The following is an 18,341-nucleotide window of genomic DNA, read 5'->3' on the forward strand; positions in this document are numbered from 1 at the left end:
TGATTGCGTGTGGCTGCCATGCGCTAGTAGTAAATGGATCAGCAGAGTCGGCTCGGGCCTGAGTTTTGGCATTAGGAGCTAGTTGCGTCCCTCGAGTTTGGGGCGTGACAGTTGTGACCCTATTTTTTATTCTAAAGATGTACTAGATGGCCATGTGAGACAAAAGTTAGACGTCCGCTGTTTTAATAAAGTTTTTGATTGTATGGATTAAAAGTTTTAAACTCCGTACCATATTTTGTTATGTGTTATGTTATTAATTTATGAGTCTTGTATGAGGATTTTAGGAGTCTTGTACACTGTGTCACGTCCGGGGTGTAGGCTCGGGTCGTTATAAGAGAAAGTGGAGAAAAGCAATCCTGGTGATCCCCAAGACCACATGGCAAACCGCCGAGTGGCTCTTCAGACCACCTAAAGTTCCAGCGTTCCAACCATAAGGGAAGAAACCAAGTCCGCGATAGAAATAAGCAGTTGGCAAATCGCCGATCGGTTGCGCGATGACAAAATAGTTTGCCCAAATTTACAGGACTTGAGGATGCTGAGAACCAATGCAAAAAGGCGTTCGAAAAGATCAAAGGGTGGATCGCCAAATCACTCGGCGAGGCCGACTTACCTTTCCTAATGGATTTTCAGGCTAAATTTGGGCAACTATAAATGGGATTTTAAATGTAATTTTCAAGGTTCCTTTCCCAAATATTACAGTTCCCATTCAAGAATTAGAGTTTTTCTCATGATTTTTGAGTTCGAATTATACAATTTTAGAGGATTTAAAAAGTGGGTCTTTGAATTTCATTCTTGGAAATCATTGTTAAGGCTTGGAGACTCTTACCCATATCATGTGTAATGCATTTGGAAACCGTTTCTCTATTTTTTATAATGTGTGGCTAAAACCCCAATTCTTGGGGTGTGATTATGTGATTATGGTTTGAATTAGCTTATGGGTATTGATTATTACTAATTTAAATGGGTTTAACCATTAGCTTTGTTTTAATCTATGAATTGTTGTTGCAAATGCAGTTCTAACCTTGAGTTCTTAGCTTGCTTGAGAGAGAGGTTTTTGAACCAAAGCTTTTGATTAATTATTTATAGGTATTGGGTTGATTTGGGTTCAGCTCGAAAGAGTGAATCCTAAACCAAATACTAGCCATTTTCCTTGAGAGAGAGAGATGATGTATTAAGGTTATGGGCTTTCCTAATTTGTTAAGATTGTTGATGTTCGAGCTAAATCACTTGAATCGAAGTAGTTGTTCGAGAGAAAGCTATATCAATCATAGCTTAACCTACACACGGACATTTAGCTATTTATTAGAAGTTTCAATTACCCATATAGCGAAATTTGCCTATAATCGATCACATCCTGAGAATTCCTCTTTATAATGTTGATTGATTGTGTCGTAGCTGCTAATTGCAAACCAAAACCTCATGTTTGACCTTTATTGTCACCCTTTAGACTTGTTTACATGTCTTTTTTGATAATTTCTATTCATATACCTATTTAGACCATGTTTGTACGCCATACTTGAATTTGAACACGTACAGCTCCCTATGGGTTTGACCCCAACTCTTCGGTGGGTTTTATACTACTTAACGATCATTTCCACCTAGAATTGGATAATGTGTGCATGAAACATTAATCAAAATGGGGACGCTGCCGGGGAGTGGTGTTTTTTGAAATTCTTTTATTGAAGTTGAATTGTGAAATCTTTGGTTGTAGTTGAATCGACTTACTTTAGTTTTTGGTTTTGTGTTGGTTGTGTTATAACACAGGAAGAGATGAACGTAAACGGGAGCAACGTAGGCAAGTGGGCCACCAAGATGATATTGGGAACCTTAATGATGTGAATGACCCGATCGAATTTGGTGGTGTTGGTGCAATTCGTCTACCCCCTATTGAGGGTAATGCAGTCTCCCATGTCACCAACATAATGTTGCAGCTTCTCCAAATTAAAGGATTATATTGAGGGTTGGCACATGAAAACCCATATGAGCATATTAGGAATTTTGTGGAGGTTTTTTGTCCGTTCTCATTCAATAACATATCACAAGAATTAGTTCGTCTCAGGTTGTTCCCATCTTCTTTAATGGGTGAGGCTACAAAATGGTTGTCTAAGTTACCAAGGTATTTCATAACTTTATGGGATGAACTTACTACAACATTCTCTGTGAGATTATTTCCCCCATCAAAGAAGATAAGACTTAGAGACAACATCCAAGGTTTCAAGCACTTGAAGGGTGAGCCGATCCATGAAACCTGGCTCAGATTTAAGAATTTGGTACTCATAGACTTCCAAATAATGTGTTACTACAATACTTTTATAAGAGCCTGGACTCGTTGAACAAAGGAGTTGCTAATCAACTTGTTCCTAGTGGTATAATGCAACAACCCTATAAAGTAGCATCACAACTTCTTGATGGCATGACCAAGATTAATAGAGCATGGTATACTCGTGAAGATCAAGTCTCTCCTCTCACTTTTAGAATGACAAAAGAGTAGATAGAAAAGGATCAAGAGAGAGACCAAAACATGGCCAAAATGATGACCCAGTTGGATCTATTGGCAAAAAATGTGATGGTAGTGTTATGAAGAGTGTTAATGCTATGGATGTTGGTGGAGTAAACCCCGAAGAAGCTCAGTTTGAAGCATTGTACAATGAGGAGGTGAACTTCCTAGCTAATCAAAGAGGAGGCTATCGTGCAAACTATCCAAGACAGGGTGGAAATATGGGTTTGAATAAAAATGAGAGATGGAGAGATCGTGACAAAGAATGGAGTGATCGTAACACCACTTGGAAGGAAAGAGAGGGGGACAAGGACAAGTACGTCCCACCTTATAAGCGTCAAAAGCCCAAGGAGTCTGAAAAATGCCCATACGGAAGACTGGTCTCACGTATTCTCAACAAAGTTGAAGGGTTGGACAAAGTGTTGAAAGAGATGAATGAGGATGTCTCTACACTTAATCGCACGGTCACCTCCCATTCCATATCAATCAAGCACTTGGAGACCCAAATGGGTCAAATTTCTTTTCATTTGAACCCAAGGTCAAAAGGGGGCCTACCAAGTGATACCTTGGCGAACCCGAAAAATGATCCTTGAGAGGGTATTTTCATCGTGCAACTACGTTTACTAAGGTACTTCTTGGGAGTCAACCCAAGTTTTTAATAATTTAATTTTTTATTTCGAATAACGGGTGTTGATTCTGCAGGTTGAGAAGTTAAAAGTGTGGGAAATTTTTTAGTTTGGCGAGCCAAAGTCCAGTCGGTGACACGTCGAATAAGTCGGCGAGCCCCGACTTGGACCGCCGTTGGAACCACCAAGCTTGAAGGGGAACTCTGTAAAACTTGGCGGGCTAACTGCTTAATCATGGATTCACTGAAAAGGTCGGCGAGCCTGACTTTGTCCCCCGTTTGAACCCCTAAATTGTTGGGAGTCCTGTAAAACTGGGCGAGGTAAAAGACCACTCGGCGCATCATCGAGTGGGTCGGCGAGCACAACTTACTCCACCAAAGGTGTTGTGAACTGAAAGGTTTTAAAGGCCAAACAGTTTAAAATTTCAAAATCCTTCCTCTTCTCTCATTTTTAACTCTCATTCCCTCTCACCCAACTTTAAATTTTTCTTATTTCCTCATTCTTACCCGCTTTTTGTGTGAAATCGTTGCATGGAAATGTGGAACTTTGCTGCCAAGCTATTCAAAATTAAAAATTCAGCTTAAAGGTTGGTTTTCTGAACTCCGTTCTTTAAATTTGTGGTTGAAATAAAATGCAGTAGGTAAAATTGTTGTTGTTGTGTGTTTGTAACGACCCTAAAATCTAGTAGGTTGAACTAGAGTTTGACGAGTGTCGTTTTTAGTTAGTTTTGGGTTATGAGTCGTTGAATGTTGTCCCGAGTCATGGTTGAGGGGTTTAGAGATTAAATGTCAAGGTATGACTCCCCAAGGACCACCCTAGGAGTCCTTAAGGAGGACCCTAAGTTTAACCCCATAGGCTGCCCCAAAACAAAAAGTTGGCCAAAGTTTGGTGACCTACGAAAGGGGTCCACGCCCCGTGGATGGCCTCCGTAGGTCAAGGGTCCCCAAACCAAGCCTCTGCCCCAGACCACGGACCAGAAGTATGGTTTTTCAATGGACTCACGGTTCGTGAGTCTAGGGCATGAGTCACACCTGTTTGCTGTCAAATGGTTTGGCCATTGTAGGGGTGAATTGGTTAATTCACCCCAAGTCCTAATAAGTTGGGGGACGGTTATTTTAGGGTTATTAATATATTTTAAGAGTATTAAAAGTGTTAAACTCTATTTTACCTCCTATTATTTCAAAACCCCAAATACAAACTTTCTTTCCCCTCCAAAAGATCTATCTCCAGAACTTCCATTAGAGATGAAGACTCCAAGTTCCAAGGTCAATTCTCCAAGGTTTTCAAAGAATTTTCAATGGAATTTCGTGAGAATCAATAGCAAGGTATGGTAGTCTTGATCCTTGTCTAAATTTTCATTCAAGAAGCCAATTCAAAGGTGATTTCAAAGCATGAAAAATCTAGGGTTTTACTCAATACCATGGGTTCTTTCATAAAACATTTTCAAATGATTTCTACTGACAAATTATGATTGTATTGTTGTTTAATTGATGATTTATGATGAAAATACTCTATGAACCCATGATTTTTCTCAATTCCTAAATTGTGCCTTATGTGGGTTTGTTGATCATGAATGAATGTTGATGGATTATGCCTAGATTGATTTAGATTGTTGAAATATTGATGATTATGTTGAATTAAGTGATTGAATCATGTGAATTTCCTATTATATTGTAGTATTTTGGATTTATGGGTTGATGTTGGTTCATGGCCTTGAAAGGGCAAGTTATGGCCTAATTACATGTTGAAGTAGAATTGTGCTAGAGCTGTTGATCCACTAGTAAGGTGGATGTGTTTAATTACTATGTATGATTATTTTGTGAAGGATATTCATGTGATTTCAATGATACAAATGATGATCATGCATAAAATGTAAGTGTGTTGTTGTTGATAGTATATTCTCAATTGACACTCATGAATGATAATGAAAGTAATGTGATTGTTGAATCTAGAGTTGGTAGGCTTATGCACCCTTTTATTCCTTTCATATGAATCGATAGGCTATGGTATTCCTTTCATATATAAGTAATGAATGTGTCTTGGGTGGTTGAGGATGGACTCATTATGTGAGGGCATGATAGAACTGCTGATGAACCCGAATTAATACCGAGCGGTAATGTTCAAGCCCTTCTTCTCAATGTGAGCTCACGCCTCAATCCACCACGAGGTGGTGTCTGAAATGAGGGGAGCAAGGCAGACCTTTAGGTCATCAAGGGTCTGGGTTGTAGCTAAACCCTCATGCTCATGCTCAAACCCAGTAGCTCTGTCATGTACAACATTGATATGATCGATGTTGCACCCCACTTCTTCCCCCCGACCAAGACGGACTTCACCGGTCTGAAGGCACTGGCCTTCTTCTTCCTCTAAGGTACTAGATCACCGTAGGCAGTGTAGAAGTCACGAACCCAGGTGGAGATATATGGGCCTCGAAGCCTGGTGAAGATATCAAATATGTGGAACCGGGGTGTGTCCCACACCAGAGGGCACATGTCCACCACTCCATCTGTAGACAACCACTTCTCCTCAATAATTGTCCTCAATCCCTCGGCCTTTATCCTGTTGAGTAGCCGGGGATGAGGACCCTGAACTGGTGGTGCTGAAACCACCGTTTGTGCTGTAGATGGAAGGGAGTCTGTGACAGGAGGGGTAAACTCCGGGATACTAGATTAATCGTGACGAGACTGTGCTGAATCTTTGATCGTCGGGACTGTAGTGGTTGGTCATCATCAGGCTCGGAGAGTGAGACCTAAGAATCAATAGACTCCCCCTCGCTGCTGGAGTTGTGCTCTGGTATCTCAGATACGGGCGCTTTGCTCTTGCCCTTGCCCTTGCCTCCCTTTTGGAGGTGCCTTCTTCCCCCTTTTAGATGGAGAAACTGGCCCCTCATTAATAACAATGCCCCGTGCTCTGTTTGCGTGGCGGCATACCACTCTCATCCAAGTTGGTCCTACACTAATCTGCAATACACACCAAAAAGCATTAGAATTAATCTAAGAAAAATTTCAGAAAACAAGTTGCAGAAAGACTCGCCGAACTGGTCGGCGAGTCGTCGAGTTGCTTTGACGAGCCAAATCGAGCTCGCCGAAAGAACTGTCTTGAAAAATTCCCAAAAAAATAACAGGTGGGAGATACACAGGGCCTTTTGGTGGATCACCGACATCACTCAGCAAGCTCAGCCTAGCCGGCAAAAGTTACAATATGATTTAGGGGTTAGGGGGAAGAAAGGAAGATCAAGGGAGACTTTTGGTGAGTCACCGAGTGAACTCGGCGAGCTCAGGCTTCTTGCCGAAAGTTATAGACTCTGCACAGCCAAAACACAAAATTAAGGGCGATCTATGGGGACTTTAGCGAAACGCCGAATGGTTCGGCGAGCTCGACCCAGCTTACCAATTTGCCGAACGTGCTAATTTTCACCCCGTTTCCCAAAATCAAGCCTGAAGCCCCCAAAAAAAAGTCAAACAACACACTCATGCAATTAAACTAAGACCCATACGACCCATGCCACTAGGGTACTCAAACTTTTCATGGTTTGGCCAAAATTGGTTATTTGACGGCTTTTGCCCTTACGAATGACGTCAAACGCTTCATCATCGGGCAATGTACGTCATTTAGCACAATTAGGGGATACTTAGACTTCACCCCACTATACCCAACGACAATTTACCGAAACCCAACAAATTTCAATCAATTTTAAGGTACAAAACTCGGGAAATGAACCACTAAGGTTATTTATCACAATTACGAAACTAGGAAAGGCAAAACTAGCACACAATTATGATTTCAGAGAGGCCCAACACACATCGACAAGATTTAAACAATTGTATTTGAATTTAACTACTATTTAGGGTTCGGTGTTCCAAAAACCAGCCTTTAATGCCAAAGTATGAGTTTGTAAAGCTAGGCGGCAATGTATTCCAACTCCAAGCACGAGATCAAAAAGGAAGAAAATCTAGAGTGCAGGTATGATTGAAAGAGTTTTAAATTTTGAACCTTTGGCCTTTTAAGACCCTTCAGTTTGCGGCCCTTCGGCGATATTAGTCATTTTCGTCGAACCAATCAGCGATGCACCGAGTGATTACTTACCTCACCGAGTTTTACAGGACCTCCAGTTAATTTGGGGGTCTAAATAATAGACAATGTCGGGCTCGCCAACCTGTTCGGCGAGTCACCGACTCATTCCTGGGCCTGCCGAGTTTTACAGACTCACTTGTGATTTTTTAAAGTCCAATAGCGGTCCAAGTCGGGCTCGCCGACCTCTTCAGTCAGTCGGCAACTGGACTATTGGCTCGCCAACCTGCATTTTTCAAACACATTCCAAACTTTGTACTGCACAATTAACACCCGTTATTCCAAAATAAAAACAAAGCATTAAAAAATTGGGTTGCCTCCTAAGAAGCACCTTAATTAACGTCATGGCACGACACAAGTACTCACTCAAACTTCATTCTTGGGGTTTGCCATAGTATCACTAGGAAACCCCTTTTGTTGTCTTGGGTTAGGATGCGAAGAAATCTGACCCATTTGGATCTTCAACTTCTTGATAGAGCGGAATGAGAGGTCACCGTCTGGTTAAGGGTCAATACGTCTTCCTTCATTTCCTTCAAAACTTTATCGAACCCTTCAACCTTATTGAGAATATGTGAGAGCATATCCTCAGTCTGGCCACCCTCAGAATCTTTGGGCTTTCGATGCTCTTGGGGAGGAACATACCTATCATTCTCCCTTTCTCTTTCCTTCCAGTTGGCATTACGATAAGGCTACTCTCTATCACGGTCTCTCTAGCCCTCATCTCTATTCTAACCATGGTTTCCACTTGGTCTAGGGTAGTTAGCATGATAACCTCCTCTTTGGTTAACTAGGAAGTTTACTTCCTTGTTATACATCACTTCAAACTTGGCCTCTTCGGGGTTTACACAACCACCACCAACAACATTAACACTCCTCGTACCAGCACCCATGACGTTCTAGGCCAAGATGTCTCATTGGGTCATCATCTTTGCCATGTATTGGTCTCTCTCTTGATCTTTTTCAATCTACTCTTTTGTCAACTTGTAAGTAAGAGGAGAGACATGTTCTTCACGGGTGTACCATGCCCGATTAATCTTAGTCATCCCATTAAGGAGTTGGGCTGCTATCACATAAGGTTGTTGCATTAAACCTCCCGGAGAAAGTTGATCAACCACTCCCTTGTTCACCGAATCAAGGCTTCTGTAAAAGTATTGCAACAGAACGTTATCGGGCAATCCATGAGTTGGGCACTGCAGCATCAACTTCTTAAATCTTAGCGATGTCTCATGGATTGGCTCACCCTCAAAATGCTTGAAGCTTTGGATGTTTTCCCAAAGAGTCATCATCTTCTAAGGAGGAAAAACTCGCATTGAAATGCAATAATAAGCTCGTCCCATGAAGTGATAGAATCTCTTGGCAACTCAGTCAACCACTTACACGCTTCTCCTATTAGAGAAAATGGGAACAACCTCAACCGGATCGACTCTTGAGATATGTTCTTCAAGGAGAACAAACAGCAAACATCAACAAAGTTCGTTATATGCTCATGGGGATCCTCAAGAGCCAACCTGCCAAACAAAACTTTCAATTGTAAGAGCTGCAACATGATGCTTGTAATGTGGAACACAACATTCCCTTAGGTGGAGGCAAACGAATGGCACCAACTCCATACACTAGATTTGGATTATTGAAATTCGGTTCAGTGAAATCATTGACGTTCCTGATGTCATCTTGGTGACCCACTGGGCTACCATTTCTTCTGTTGACATTCATTTCCTTTGTTTTAACAAGCAACACAAAAACCAAAACTTAAAATAGGTAGATTCAACTATGACTAACAAGAATACAATTCAACTTCACCAAAGAATTTAATACAACACTACTCCCCGGCAATGGCACCATTTTGATTTAATGTTTCAAGCACACCTCATCCAATTCTGGGTGTTCAACGATCGTCAATCGGTATAAAACCCAACTAAATGAGTTGGGGTTGAATTCCACAGGGAGCAATACGTGTTTCAGATTCAATTGGGAAGTATAAATGTGGTCAAATCAGTCATAGGAATAAAAATTATCGAATAACGACATCATTCAAGTTAAGGGGTGACACGAATGTCAAATGGGGGTTTTGGTTTTGATTAACAACTACAAACAATCACAAACAATATGAAATAACAATAATGAGACAGGTTCTTGGGATGTGATCGAGTATAGGCTAATATAGACATATGGGTAATTGCAACTATTAGTAAATAGGTAGATATGAGTGAGTATGCTAGACTATAAGGGAGGTAAATTTCTCTGGAACAATTACCCCAAATCAAGTGATTTCTCTCGAACATTAACAAGCATGCAAAATAAGAGAATCCCACACCTTAATCCATTCACTTTTTGGAGCTGAAAGTGTGGGATTGGGTATAGGATTCACTCTCTCGAGCTGATCCCAGATCAACCCAACACCCACAAATCATCAATCAATAACCTTAGTTCTAAAACCCCTCTCTCTCTCGAGCAAGCCAATAACACAAACGTAGAACTGCATTTGCAGTTACAATTCTTATGTTAAACCATAATTTATTATTGAACTCACTATTAAATAGCATAGAAACTAACAATTAACAATACCGATAAGCTAAATCAAACCATTATCACATAATAACACCCCAAGAATTGGGGTTTTAGCTAGACATCATAAAAAGGTCAAACAGTTACCAAATTGATTATCCATCAACTGGGTAAGAGTGATTTCATCTTTACAATGCTCCAATTTGATGAACTTCAAAGACCCACTTCCAATCTCTCAAAAGTGAATTTCTTCAATCCCTCAAAGCTAAGGAAAATCAGAGAAAGATGTCTCCATATGTTCAAAACATAATAATAAAATTGTTCTAAAGATGATTTTTTACTAAACTATATGTTATGAAACGTATTTAAAGTTGCCAAAAATCTGCTACGAAAGCCCATTCGGCGACGTAAGTCGAGCTCATCGAACCACTCAGTGTGTTACCCTTTGATCTGTTTCATCGCCCTCTTGCCTTGGTATTTAGCATCCTCAAGGTCTGTAAGTTTGGGTGATCTATCTTAGATTCACGGAATTCATTCGGCGATCCGTTGATTGCTCTTTTTCATCACTAACTTTGTTCTTTCCTTCAAGGCTTGGCACACTGGAACTTTAGGCAGTGTGATGAGCCACTCGGTGACACGCTGAGTGCTCTTGTAGATCCTCAGGCTCGCCCATCTTCATTTTTTCTACCTGTAATGTTCCTTTTTGCCTGTTAGAGACCTTGCTTTGTTCCTCAATCCATATTCCTGAAAATCAAGGATTTAAGTTCAGTTATTGACACAAAATAAGCATTTGAGGACACTAAATCTCTATAATCAAAGCCCTAAATGAGTTCAAATCTCAGACTCATCACTTCACTAGGATGAATCCTCTGTAGTTTTATAGTTCTAAGGTTGAGGAAGATCCTCAAGGGTTCATTGCTGAAGTGTATAAGGTGTTGCTGGTCATGGGAGTGACGTCGGTGGAAAAGGCAGAATTTGCCGCTTATCAACTTAAAGGTGTTGCTCAAGTTTGGTTCAACTAATGGAAGGAAGAGAGGGCGGTTGATGCGGTTCCTCTTGATTGGGAAAGTTTAAGGTTGCTTTCCTTGATAGGTTCTTTTCCCTTGAGATGACGGAGGAAAAGGTACTTAAGTTCATCGACCTTCTTTAAGGAAGCATGAGTGTGAAGGAATTTTCTTTGAAGTTCACAAAATTTTCGAGGTATGGTCCTACTTTGGTTACTGATCCTAGGGCAAGGATGAATAACTTTGTGTCGGGAGTGTCTGAGATGGTAGTCAAGATACGTCGTACTGCCATGCTCATCAATAGTATGGAAATTTCTCGTCTAATGGTACATGCTCAACAAAAATAAAAGAGAAACTTAAGTAAAGATATAAGAAGTCAAAGAAGGCAAGGACTAGTGATGGTAACTTTTCACATTCAAGGTCTGATGGAGATGGTCATTCTACGTTTCAACAAAGGTTTTCTATTCAAGGATCCTCTAATGCTCCTCCTAGGTTCAACAAATATAGGGTGTCTAACCCTAAGCTTTAAGGAGGAAATGGTAGTGGATCTTCATTATGTACCTGTGCTAAATGTGGAAGAAAGCATAAGGGTAGATGTCTAGCCGATTCTAATGCATGTTTTGGTTGTGGAAAACTGCATCACAATATAAGGGACTGTCCCTCAGTTTCTATGACTGTAGAAGATACTCGTCTAAGGGCTCAACCTAATCTTTCATTCGGTTCTAGTGGGAGTTAGAAGCAAAACATGTTTTATGCAATCCAAACTCATCATGAGCAAGAGAGTTCTCCCGATGTGGTTTCTGGTATTTTGAAAGTCTTTCATCTTGATGTTTATTCTTTGCTTGATCTCGCTGCTACCTTGTATTTTGTGACGCCATATGTGGCTATGATGTTTGATATTCTTCCGGATGTGTTGAATGACCTTTTTTTTTGTCTCAACTCCTATCGGTTAATCTATTGTGACTAAGAGAATCTATAGAAACTGTCCCATCTCCTTATCCCATAAAGTCACTCATGTTGATCTTGTAGAACTTAATATGCTAGATTTTGATGTCATTCTAGGTATACATTTATTGCATTCCTTTTGTACTTCTATTTATTGTAGAACCCGAGTGATCAAGTTTCAGTTTCTAAATGGACCTATCCTAGAGTGGAAATGGAGAGATTTCATGCCTAAGAGTCAGTTTGTTTCATGACTTAAAGCTAGAAAGATGATTTCTAATGGTTTCTTGTACCATCTAATTAGGGTGGGGAATATGGATTCTGAAAACCCTACTCTTGAGTCGGTCTCCATTGTTAATAAGTTTCCGGAAGTGTTTCCTGATTATATACCTGGTGTTCCTCCAGAAAGGAAAATAGATTTTGATATTTACCTTCTCTCAAGGACCAACAACTCTTTGCAAAGTTTAGTAAATGTGAGTTTTGGTTAAGGTCTGTGGCATTTCTTGGTCACCTTGTTTTTGGGAAGGGTATTGAGGTAGATCTTAAGAAGACGAATGTTGTTAAGAGTTGGCCTAGATGAAGAGTCTAAGACAGACTCATATAGGGCTTTATTTAAAATGATTTAGTGTCCTCAAATTCTTAGTTTATGCTAATAACTGATGTAAAACCCTTGATTCCAGGTATGTGGATTGAGGAACAAAGCAAGGACACTAATTGGCATATAAGAAAGAAGTAAGCTAAAAGAATGAAGAAAAGGAAGCATGGTGATCATCGAGATCACTCGGCGTGTCACCTAAGTTGCTCCTCTATCGCCTAAAGTTACAGAACTTTGAGACTGGATTGGGGGTAGCTTCGGCGAGCAGCAGTACCATTCGGTATGTCACCGAGCACATCGGTGAAGGATGACCTCGTCGCCAAAAGTCTTGATGAAAATCCAGAAAAGTGCTGATAGGCGAGTTAAAAGGCAAAAAGGCGAATCGCGGAATAAAACGGCGATCTTGATCTGGGTCGCCTAAATTTATAGTGGCTAGGCTAAGAAGATAAAAAAGAATTAAGGCAAGATGAAGGCCGATCGGCGAGTTGCTGAACGGTCGGTGAAACCCGACTTTCCTCGCCGATTAGTACCAAAAATCCTCACATTATACTTGTATAAATTGATTTTCGCAAGAGAGAGAAGGTATTGAGAAACGGGAGGAACAAAAGATTGAGCGCAAAAACACCACCATTGTAGATTTCAAGTGATTTTTAGCAAGGTTTTTCAATTTGAGTTTTGTAATAGAGATGATTTTCATGAATTTTAACTTTTGAATTTTAGTTACGCTGCTATGGAAAATGTGGAAGGCATTGAATTTCATCTTTTTACCATGGTTGGGTAAAACCCTAACCTTGGGGGTTTGACAATGTGACTAATCGTTGCATTTGACTAAGTGGGTGTCATCAATTAGCAAATTGTGGTGTTAATTTGAAGTGGATCTGAATTATTATCGCGGTTTAAAGTCATTACTACATGCTTAGTGCAATATAGTTCAGAGTTTTGTTCTTGCTTGGAATAGAAGGATAGAACCAAAGTGATAATTTGGCATCCTTAATAGTGGGTCATTGCGGTTTCATCTTGAGAAAGTGAAATTCAAGATTCAACCTTTGTGTCTAGCTCGAGAGAGTAGACTTGATGAGAAAGTGGGTTGGGCGTCTTATGGCTAGTGTTGAAGTTTGAGAGAATTCATCATAAATAAGGTAATTGCTCGAGAGAACATTGCTTTACTTATAGCATATTCTACCCATAACAAATTGACATTGTTGGTAATAATGTTCACCCATTAAGTTGGATGCAATAGTTAGTTACTCAACCCCCCAAGTGTTTCCTCGTCATTTGATTATTTCGGTTTGAGTGTTGAAGTGGGTTAGTAACTACATCCTGGAATTTGAATCCTGAACTCTTGTGTGTGGTGATTGTTCAGCTAAAAAGGTCACTGTTATACTTTCATATTTGAATTCAAAAGAAAGCTACTCTCTGTGGGATCGACCCCAACTCATGTAGTTGGGTTTATAATGATTTACGACCGTTGGTGCTTAGAATTGGATGAAGTGTCTTTGAACGTTAATAAAAATGGCGCCGATACCGGGGAGTAGCGTTGTTTAGAGTTCTTTTATCGAAGGTTTGGCTTGTGCATTTGTCAGCTGCAGTTGAATCAATTTAGACTGCATTGTGTTAGTGTTGGTTGGACTACATAGAAGTTAAAATGAGTGAGGAAGAAGTAAATGGCAGCCTAGCAGGCCCCCGAAATGGTATCGAGGATGTTAACAATGTGTACAATCCCACCCAATCGGGTGAAATAGGTGCAATTTGCCTACCATCAGTTGATCAAAATGCAACTTTTGAGGTCACTAGCACAATTGTTCATCTCCTTCAAATGAGGGGACTCTATGGAGGGCTTGATCACGAAGATCCACATGAGCATGTAAGGAATTTCATAGGGGTGTGTAGCCCATTTTCTTTCAAGAATATGTCACAAGAGTCAATCCGGCTCAGGTTATTTCCACTATGTTTGACGGGGGAGGCTAGCAGGTGGTTGGCGGAGTTACCAAGAAATTCCATCACATCATAGGATGAGCTGATTATGGCATTCAATGCAAGATTTTATCCCCCATCGAGGATGGTAAAACTCAGAGATAACATTCGAGGCTTTAAGCGATTAGAAGGTGAACCCATCCACGAAACATGGGTGAGGTTCAAGCAACTCTTACTTCAATGCCCTATTCACGGGCTATCAAACGATTTTCTACTTCAATATTTTTACCAGAGTCTTGATTCGGTTAATAAAGGAGTGGCTGACCAATTGGTTTGAGGTGGAATAATGTTGCAATCCTTTGAGGTGGCTTCATTTCCTCTTGATGACATGACGAAAATAAATCAATCTTGGTACACTCAAGAGTATCAAGTCTCTCCTTTTTGGTTTAGAATGACACAAGAGCAACTTGATAAGGAAAGAAAAAGGGATGATAACATCAAGAAGATGTTGACCCAAATGGAGCTACTACAAGGGCATATGTTGGAGAATGTGGGAAAGCCCGAGGGAGGAAGTGGAGTGTTTAGAGTTGAGGAGGGTTCTTCCTCAAGTTATTCAAAGCCGGGAGAGAATCAAGGTTGGAATTCTAAGAGATATGAGGAGGGTTTCCACCCACGCTATTTACAGCGTGGTGGGAATCAAGGTTGGAACTATCACAATGGGGAAGAGCAAAGAAGATACTATCAAGATTGGGTTGAGCAAAGTGATTATTGGAAAAGGGAGGAGGACCACACTCAATTGAGTGAGAGCCCAAAGTTGAAAAGGAGTGCAAGTAGTCCTCGGGTGAATTATTTGTTGTCACGCATCCTTGATAAAGTTGAAGGTTCGGATGATTTGTTAAAGGTATGAAAGCTGATTTTTCATCATGGAACAATAAAGTGAACTCTCACAGAGATGCAATCAAGATGCTTTAAGGTCACTTGATTTTGCTTTTAGCACAATTGAAAGCAAAAATGACAATGGAAGATGATAATAGAGGGATTGTTGTGGTTACTCGTAGTGGAAAGGTAGCAATAGGTGATGTAATGGGCTATTGATGTAATGGGCAATGAAGAAGCTAAAATTCATGAAGAAGAGAAACGTATGGAAGAAGAAGAAATGCCCATCCATCAAGGCATTGCCAAATGGCAACAAAAAGATGTGTAGAAACACAATCCAATCCCAAAATTGAACAACCTTTACCCAAAATATCTCTTCCATTTCCCCAATGTCTCAATAAGAAGAATGAGGATGAGAAGTTCAAGAAGTTTTTATCGGTGTTCAATACATTATCAATTAGTCTCCCTCTAGTGGAAGCATTGTTGGAAATGTCGGGTTATGCCAAGTTCATAAAAGAGTTAGTCACAAAGAAAAGGATCTTGGATTTTGAGACAATTGAAGTTTCTCATAGTTGTAGTGCAATTATGACTAAGGAGCTGATAAAAAAGAGAAAAGATCCCGAAGCGTTCACCATCTCTTGCACCATTGGCATGCTTCAATTTTCTAAAGCCCTATGCGATTTGGGAGCAAGCATCAACCTAATGCCATATGCAATCTGTAAACAACTTGGGTTGGTGAACTGAAAGCCACAACAATGAGACTCTTGATGGCGGACCGATAAATTAAACATCTTGTAGGGGTACTATATGACATCTTCGTAAAGGTCGACCGATTCATTTTCCCGACTGATTTTGTCATTCTCGATTCTGGGAAAAGGAATATGAAGTACCTTTAATGTTTGTAAGTCAATGAAACATCCAAGCGATATTCATGTGGTTTCCATGATTGATGTTATTGATGAGGTGGTGGATAGTGTGTGACATTTGATGTGTATGAGTGAACCGCTTGAAGTCGTGCTTGCTAACTATGATGAGTTCGAAATTCAAGGCTACGATGAGGTAGTAGCTTGTCTTTCAAGCATGGGGGGAGGGGTATTCAAAGACTCCCTTAAAGTTGGACATTGATCTAAAAAATTGAGAAAGTCCTCCCGCAAAGCCATCAACATAAGAACCACCAAATCTGGAGTTGAAAGTACTTCCCTTCCATCTCCGATATGCTTTCTTGGGGGAAAATAACACCTTACCAATGATCATTTCAGCTGAGTTGCTTGAATGGCAGGTAAAATTGCTCATTCAGGTGTTGAGAAGGCATATCAATGCCATAGGTTGGACTATCAGTGACATAGTGGGCATTCCTCCCGTCATTTGCACTCACAAAATTCATCTTGATAGTGATTGTAAACCGAATGTTGAACATCAGCGGAGATTGAACACACCAATGCAAGAGGTGGTGAAAAAAGAAATAATAAAGTGGTTGGACGGAGGTATGATCTATCCTATTGCGGATAGCAAATGGGTAAGTCTGGTGCAATGTGTACCAAAAAAAGGGAGGAATCACAGTAGTCCCAAATGAAAAGAGGGAGCTTGTATCTATGATACCGGTGACCGGAAGGAGAGTATGCATGGATTACCGGAAGTTAAACTCGTGGACCGAAAAGGATCATTTTCCCATGCCTTTCATGGATCAAATGCTTGATCGACTTTCAGAGAGAGGTTGGTATTGCTTCTTAGATGGGTATTCCGGTTATAACCAAATCTCCATTGCTCCGGAAGACCAAGTGAAAACCACCTTCACCTGCCCATATGGAACTTTTGCCTTCAAACGGATGTCGTTCGGGTTATGTAATGCTCCGGCAACATTTCAACGTTGCATGTTATCTATTTTGTTGACATGGTGGAGGATTCAATGAAGGTATTCATGGATGACTTCTCGGTTGTGGGTGACACCTTTGAAGCATGTTTAGCACACTTAGGAAAAGTTTTCCAAATATGTGTGGAGACAAATTTTGTCCTAAATTTGGAAAACTTCCACTTTATGGTTAAGGAAGGTATAATTCTTGGTCACAAAGTGTCGCAAAAGGGGCTGGAGGTTGATAAAGCAAATATTGAAGTGATTGAGAATTTACCACCACCAATTTTGGAGAAGGGTGTTCGCAGTTTCTTGGGGCATACAAGTTTTTACTGGAGATTCATCAAAGACTTCTCAAACATTGCACATCCTCTATGCAAACTCTTGGAGAAGGAGGTGAAATTCCACTTTGATGATGCATGAATGGTGGATTTCAAGTGCTTGAAAGAAAAATTGGTCTCCACCCCGATTATAATTAGTCCCGATTGGTCAGAATCCTTCGAAGTGATGTGTGATGCAAGCGGCACGGCATTAGGTGTTGTATTGGGGAAAAAACGTAACAAACTATTTCACCCCCTTTACTAAACAAGCAAAACTCTAAACAATGCTCAACGTAACTATACAGTTACAAAACAAGAATTACTAGCAGTAGTATATGCAGTTGAGTAGTTTCAAGCATACTTTCTAGGTACTAAAATGGTTTTTCATACTGATCATGTTGCACTGCATTATCTGATAACAAAGAAGGATGTCAAGCCAACATTAATAAGGTGGGTGCTACTGTTGCAAGAATTCAACTTGGAAGTCAAAGTTAGGACAGGTTGTGAAAATTAGGTGGCTGACCACTCATCAAGATTGGAAGGAAAGGAAAATGACGAGCTAGAGATCAACATAAATGATTCCTTTGCCGATGAATAGGTATTCATGGTAACTCTCAAACAAGCTCCTTAGTATGCTAATTTTGCCAATTATGTAGTGTGTGGATTAATGCGGAAAAACTGAACTTCTACCAACACAAGAGGTTCTTGTTCGATGTTAAGAAATACTTTTGGGATGAACCATATTTATTCAGAGAGTGTGCAGACCATATCATTAGGAGATGTGTCCCGAAAGAAGAAGCAATCGAAATTCTCCATGCTTGTCATTCTTCACCAGTTGGGGGGGGATCATGGTGGTGTACATACAACTGCTAAAGTCCTTCAAAGTGGATACTACTGGCCGTCCCTCTATAAAGATGATCATGAGTTTGTTAAGAAGTGCGCTTAATGTTTGAAATAATGTGGAGTGTCCAAAAGACACGAGTTGCCTTTTACGCCCATTTTAGAAGTTCAACTATTTGATGTATGGGGAGTAGATTTCATGGTCCCATTTGTGAGTTCGTTTGGCAATAAGTATATTTTTGTGGCCGTAGATTATGTTTCTAAATGGGTGGAGGTTGTTGCACTTCCAAACAATGAAGGAAAAA

This window comes from Solanum tuberosum, unplaced genomic scaffold (assembly GCF_000226075.1).
Source record: "Solanum tuberosum cultivar DM 1-3 516 R44 unplaced genomic scaffold, SolTub_3.0 scf00275, whole genome shotgun sequence".
Classification (NCBI taxonomy): Eukaryota; Viridiplantae; Streptophyta; class Magnoliopsida; order Solanales; family Solanaceae; genus Solanum; species Solanum tuberosum.